Raw genomic sequence first — 7,491 nt, forward strand, 5'->3', positions numbered from 1 at the left:
CCCATGAAATATGGATTTCGCACAATAAAATTATCCAAACACTAACAAATCACTTAAAATTCCTAAATTATCCTTATATTCACCGCCACTTTTCTAATCTCAAATTCCACCACTACTCAAACTCTTCTTCACCACCATTACCGCCGTCACCACCACCGCTACCACCACCTCTACTACTCCCGGACTGGTTTCCAACCTTCATCTATAAGCTCAAAACTTCACCCCATCATGAAACACCCAGTTCAGCCAACTTAAGCACATGCCTCAATTGGTGTAACAATGGTGGAGATATCCAATTTTTCATTAAACCCAGAGCCTGCAGAAGAAGAAACTCTACAATCTCAGATGCAGAAATCTATTCCCAACCCTAAAACCGTACGAACAACCAAATCCCACTTCAAGTGCCTCATCCTCAACCTCACAATTCTCTTTTCATTCATTCTAGGTTTTCCCGTTCCTATGAAAATCTATCGAAATCTACCGCGCTCCACTCCCGTTCGACCGAATTGAATTCTTCTCCTTGCAACTGGGTCCAATTCCTTACTTCCCCTGCTGATTTCGAGCCATATTCGTCGGCGTCAAGACTTGGTCGGATCCTGGCGGCGAACATGGGAGGAAACAGCAAAGCAGCAGAGAGAACCCCAACGCGGCAGAGAGGGCAGCTTGTGTGGGAACAAAGCCAAGCATCGATGCAATCAACATGGAAGGTTTGTGAGAAAAGAGGCAAGGTTCGAACATAATCATCTTCTTCGAATTCGAAGCAGCAAATGGCACCGTTGCGGCATGAAGATGAACGGCGAGAAATGTCGTTGAGTTCGCTGGTGTATAGGACAGCATAAAAGGAGAAAGGGATGGTTTTGATGGTGATAACGTTAGTGGTGGTAGTGGTTGGGGATGAGAGTGGCGGTGAGGGAGGATTTGGGTGAGAATAGTACTGTGGAGAAAAAAGAGAAGTTAGAGTTAGATTATATTAGAGGGTATTTTGGGGATTTCAAATAATTTTTTAGGATTCGGGTAGTTTTGTTAGCAAAAGTCCATCTTTCATGGGTAAAAATGGTAGTTTTGCTTATTCGTGGATAGATTTATCAGCGTTCTGAACTTTCATGGATAGAAATGGTAGTTTACTCATAAATTTATGTGAATGCTTTCTTTGTTTCTTTTAAAAAATTTGTGTGTTTACTTTTTAAAAAGTTTCAGTATTTAGTATTTACATCACAAAATTTGTGTGTTTATCATAAAAAAAAATCTATATGTTGCTTTTTTTTTTATTTAAAAATTTACGTTTACCTTAAAAAATTCTATGTTTATTGTCATAAAATTATACATTTATTGTTAAAAAATTGTATTTTTCTCTATTTCTTTTTAATATTTCTGTAATTATCATAAAAAAAATTGTTTGCTTCCTTTCTTTTACTTAAAAAATTTGTGTATTCATCTTAAAAAGGTTTTATGTTTAATTTATCATTATAAATTTCATGTGTTTATCATAAAATAATTTTTGTGTTTTTTTTTTTTTGTTTCTTATCCAATTTTTCTTTCTATTTCTCTTCTTTATTTCTTCGTCGTCTTCTCGATAAAATTTTTAAAAGTACAAGAAAGAAAAAAAGAAAGAAAAAAGAAAGTGGTAGTTAACAAAAGCAAGATACGCAAGAGGTAAATAAAGTATTAGGAAAAGTATTAACAATTTAAGACAAATTTTCGCAACATTAAAGAAAGACAAATGGAGTAAATTAAATATATATAATAGAATTAAATGACATACAAATAAAGGATAGAGAGATTGCAAAGTATTTTTGATATTCTCTAAGTTTTAAAAACGTTTAGACTAGAATTTATAAAAAAAAAAAAAAAAAAAAACTTTGATTCAAACCATATTTTGAAACTTTTTTTTTTAAATGGATATCTTTAAAGCAATTTAACAAGAGAGAGATATTTGTGGTTTTGGCTCCTAAGTCCTAACAAGAAACATTACCTAAGTGCTAATGTACTATACTTATTTCCTTGAACTTAATTTCTTATTTCTTCTTCTTGTTTTTCGTGTTGTTGCTCAAATTCTTAAAATGCCTATAGTTGTCATCCATCAAAATAAAACCTTGAATTCATGTCTACATATGTATTTACATTTTTCCCTTTTTAGTAGTACTAACAAAATTTGAAAGCAACTATTAATAAACAATTTCATATGCAATTTAGTAAATAAATTTTGAAAAAAAAATTACAATAATTTTGCCTAAAACTATGCACAATTCCCCTGAAAATGTACATATGAAAATCAGATTTTTCAATCACAATTTTCATATATTAAAAGCAGAAGCAAGAAACATGCTAATTAATCCTTAAAAAAAAAAGCAAAACATATCATGTTCATATTCATAGTCATCTTCATTCATCAAAATTTCAAAACAATTATTTTTGGTATCATAGCATGAATAACATCCTTAATAAAAGCATTTCCCTCCTTTAGGCATTATGAAAAATAAAATAGAGATTATAAGCATATTTAAGCATAACTTAAACACCCCAAGCAAATTATACGAATAAAAGCTTTTCAACTAGAAATGTCTTTTAGGTGTACCAAACCTATTCTGCAAGACATTCATTAAAAAAAAAAAAAAAATCAAATTCATGCCATATCATTGCAAGTTCGGCTTTTTTTTTTTTAAATTTAAACAAAGAAAAATTTTATTTACTAATTTAACTTTAGATACATTTTATTTACTAATTTAATTTTGGATACATAAATTTATCTATTTGTACATTTAGTCTCATTTTCGTAGTTAATAAATGAGAAAACAAATACTAAAAAAATACAAGCAATTATAGCCAGCAAAAATAAGATAGATTAATTTTTTTATTTTCGCATACCCTGTTTATATGATTGCACGATCTACTCCTGAACTACGTGAATTTCATACCACTAAGAGGTAAGTTCACTGACTACACATTCTGTACCCAACTCTTAAACTCTTCTGCAGACACTGATAACCTACTCTCACCTTTTCGTTCCTCCACCTGCAGTATATCATTAAAATCTTCCAAGAAACAAAAAGGGACCTGGCATAACCCTACAATATAGCTCAACCCCTTCCACATTGCAATTTTTTCGTCTCGCTCATGCGCTCCATACACCAAATAAAATGCACAATTAAAATTACTTGTTGTCAATACTCCTTCAACACACAGCCATTTTTCTCATTTATAACAATTACTAATTTTAAACATCATTTCATCTCAAATTAACAGTAATCCCCATAAGCACATGTAGATTCCACATATTCCCATCCTACTGTATTACTCCCCCAAATTCATGCTACATCAAATTTAGTCATCATCTCCCTCTTAGTTTCAATTAACCCTACCATGTTTAACTTACAATTTTTCTTCATATTTTTCACCATACTCAATTTTTTATCCCCTGCAACTCCCTAATATTTCAACAGCTATAAATCATTCAAACATATTTTTACACACCTTATTGTGATTCTTAGGTCGGCTCCTCTTGCTTTTTCTTTTTGCTTCGCCATCCTTCTTTTCATTGCAATATCTACATTTTGAGCTTGTAGTATTGCCATAATATCCTCTTTTTCATCGTACGAAACTGCACCAGATTCTACTGCTAGTTTCCAAGTTTCCTTATTTTCTTTTGTCTGTTGCTCTGTTGTTAATCCATTATCACCCCCTGATCTGACACTCTAGCTCCGTCTCTGATCTAGCATCCTCCGTACCACTTCTTGTGTCCCTATCTGTTCCCTCTTGATTCTTCATATCTACCACTTTGCCTAATTTCGATCCCCGTTCATCCACTCCTATCCCTGCATGTTCTTCAAAATAGCTCCAGCGTGATACACAAACCTCTCGGTGGCCATCTGTTACGAGCCAATCATGCGTCATCCTCGCCACACGACCCTCCTCCTCCATTGCCTGCCGTGTCACCAGAGCTCCTGCACCATCGCCGCCCATGTTCGCGACTTGCTCACTCATTGGCGTATCACAACAACCACAAGCAATAACACCTATTGTTGGCCCCTGTTCACTCGGACCACGTCTCATCGTGCCGTCATGTATGTCGTCGGCGCTTTTCGGTCGATGATGTGAGCATTGTACAGACGCCCCTATTGCTGCGCAAGCCTTCCATGTTAGGTCTGTTCTCGACCTGCGAAGCTCCTGTCTGACCCAATTCATCCACATCTTCATCCAAACTCAGCACTTAATGAACCCCTTCATCTATAGGCCCAGCTTCCATTTCTTTTTGTATTGGGCCACCTATATGAAAGCCCAAAAAACACCCATCACTCCTTATTTTTTTATTTTCCATTTTATTGTGAAAAAGTAGGACCATTTTATTCCTTTTTTATACCCCTTGATGTGCTCCCCTTCCACACACTTCATTTTCTTGAGGAATTGTTCTTCCCGAACCCATATCCTCATGCAAATCATATCCCCTACAATTTGGCTTCCCATTTACCTCAATGAATTCAATTGGAAATTACCTTATTTGCATGATTATTTGGTTTCAAAAACTCCTCAAAATGACATCTTGAATTACCATTCTACCATTTTCGTCAAAATACTCCCGTGACTCTACTATCGGATCCCATTGTGCAGCCATCTTCTTCGTATTTCTATCACATGAAGTAGGGTTCTCGATCATATACGTTGACTACATTCTACTTGGCCTTCCAACATACTCTCTGCACTATATACCTTCGGTCCCACCTTCACAAAAACATCAAACCCACTAGTACCAATATGAATCCACTCTCTAATGACATTAAATACGCATGTATCAATTTGAACACGTCCAAAACTTAATGATAATCCTGCCGGCATCACTACATCACACCTGACTACTTCTCTCCATTGTCCACCTATTGTTTTGAATGTTTCTGTTGACCAGACATGTAATGGCACACCGTAGCACTCTAACCAGACTCTTTAAGTCTCACATCATTCTGACTCCTCCCATCTCCATACACTATGAAAAAAATTGCAAGATGCTATTCATTTTGAAAGTAAATATCTCTTCTGCATTCTTCACAGTATAAAAAGTCAAAAGGGCCTTATAAGCTCCTAATTCCCTTACTTCAACAACCTGAGAAAAATTCTTGCGAATTTCTCTTTTAACGATTGGAATTCGATGGCCATCGTCGTGTCCCCCTACTAAGCTCCACACCAACCAATCCATATTCTCGTTTGCGACTAACACATCAATCTTCTTTGTCCACCCATTTCCATGTAGGTCCTTAGCAGGGGTACCCTTCCTCGTCGCTTCCACTTCTTGAGACATTACCATAACATTCCAATGTTGAGAATCCATATTCTCAACAACATGCATTGCTCTTTCTTCCACATACACCCTTTTTACCTTTTCTTCCAGTTTTCTTTTATATTTAGCCTCTCTTATAGAAATAATCTTACCTCGTAACCTTTTGTGATTCATCTCTGTGATAGCCTTCAGAACATCCCCTTTCATTGTATACCTTACAAAAGCAGAAAGATACACCTTGCTAGTTTTACGCTTCTGAGAAAGGTAGATATCGTGGAAAGGCACACTCCTTCGAATGTGGAAAGGCACACTCCTTCGTAATTTCTCCAGAAGAAGGTGGAAAGGCACTCTCCTTCGTTTATGTTCTTCCTGGGGATGCATAACCGAGAGACAATATCCGGGTTAGTTACTGGATGTGTCGGGTTCTGGTAATTTAACCGACAAATGAGCTCATGGCCAGTAGTACAAGCATGCATCATACTACATTTGTTTGTAATTGTTTGGGTGTACATATTTGATTTGGTTTGCCTAATTGATAATTTGTGTAACTGCTAATTGTACTACTTGTCATAATTATTCTCTATGTGTGATTGTTTGATTACTTGTGATTGTGAATTGTTGGTCCGAATTTATGGTAGTTGTGTTGAGGTATTATGGGCCGGAGGCCGTGATTGATTGACTTTATGATGGTTTGAATGCTGGACGCATTATGGGCTGGAGGCCGTGTTTAATTTGAGTTGTATTTCTTGATGAGTTGTGGTGACTGTTTGGGCTGGAGACCATGATTATTTGGGCTGAAGGCCGTGACTAGGTAAGTTATATGCCTTGGTAAGTTTGGTGAAATTGTTTCTTTAGTATGTAGTGAAATGTTACGAAATATTGTTGAGATTGCAATTTTGATGATTTTGATTTTGGATGGATAATCACATGACTTTGAAATAAAGATTGAAGTTCTGGTGAATTAATGAGTAAGGGATTGGATGGCTTTAAGAATAAAATAATTAAATTAGAGAAAAGATTCATAAGACGAGCAATGATCACTGCCGTTAAAAGAATTTTTATTATATATATATATATATCCTTCTATAACAATTCTGAAATCTCTCTGGTGAGACCATATGGTTAGGTTCTTACCCCCTACAATCCTATCTTTTTTAAGAAACGAACGAGAAAACTTATGAAAAGATTACTGTGTATTTGGTTGTGCTTTATTTGTTGTATTATCTTAGATATTTTTCTCTCGCCCTTGTTATTGATATTTATATTTTGTAAAGTGGTATAGGAGTTGTGATTTATGATATGGCTTTGTGTATATATATATATATTACGTTTGAATGTGAATGTAATAGTGTTGTGTATATATATTTGTATGTATGTATGTACGAATAAAAAAAGTATTTTCGGTTTTTTCAAAGAAAAGTCGATAAGGTTTTTCGTTAAAGGCTCCTACTTATTTTATATATATATATATATATATATATAAATAAATAAGTTGTTGTAATATTCTTACTATTAGAGTGGCGCAGCGGGAAGCGTGACATTCTCGTAGTAAGGGTGTTACAAGTTTTTGCCCTAATCCCCGTCCTGTCTTACAATAATCCACATAGAATCCATCATGTTCTTACTTACGGGTAGCAAAAAGTTGAACTCTAACTCGTTTTTGCGAGTATCCTACCCGCCCCTATAATTATTAAAATCTAACAAATAAAATTAAATTTCAAAACTTATATAACCATTATCACATACATAACATAAATTAAAGTAAAAACTTAAATATGATACAATATAATCATTTTACTAATTATTTTATATATTACATATATTTTATATTAAAATTATATATTTATATATAGGTAAATTCTACCCAATCCTCTCTAAAATAACATGTAATTTACTCTATGTGATGTGCTAATTTCGGATTAGTTGATATTTTAATTTAGTTATCGACTATATTAGTAACTTGAGTTGCTTAAATTTAACTAGAATTAATATTTTAACTATAATAAAATTAGTTTGTAATTAACTTATTATAATAGATCATCATATATTTTTAAAAGTATTAATAAACAAACCTCTCTTTTTCAAATCTTTTTTCTGTCGAACAAAACAAAAAACATAATCATGATAAATATTCAATTAATTACAAGTGATGGAGAAGATTGAATCCAAAATCAGAATTCAAACATAAACCTCAATAGTAAGAAAGGGATGAAAGAAAGTAACTG

Source organism: Arachis hypogaea, chromosome 11 (assembly GCF_003086295.3).
Source record: "Arachis hypogaea cultivar Tifrunner chromosome 11, arahy.Tifrunner.gnm2.J5K5, whole genome shotgun sequence".
Taxonomy (NCBI): Eukaryota; Viridiplantae; Streptophyta; class Magnoliopsida; order Fabales; family Fabaceae; genus Arachis; species Arachis hypogaea.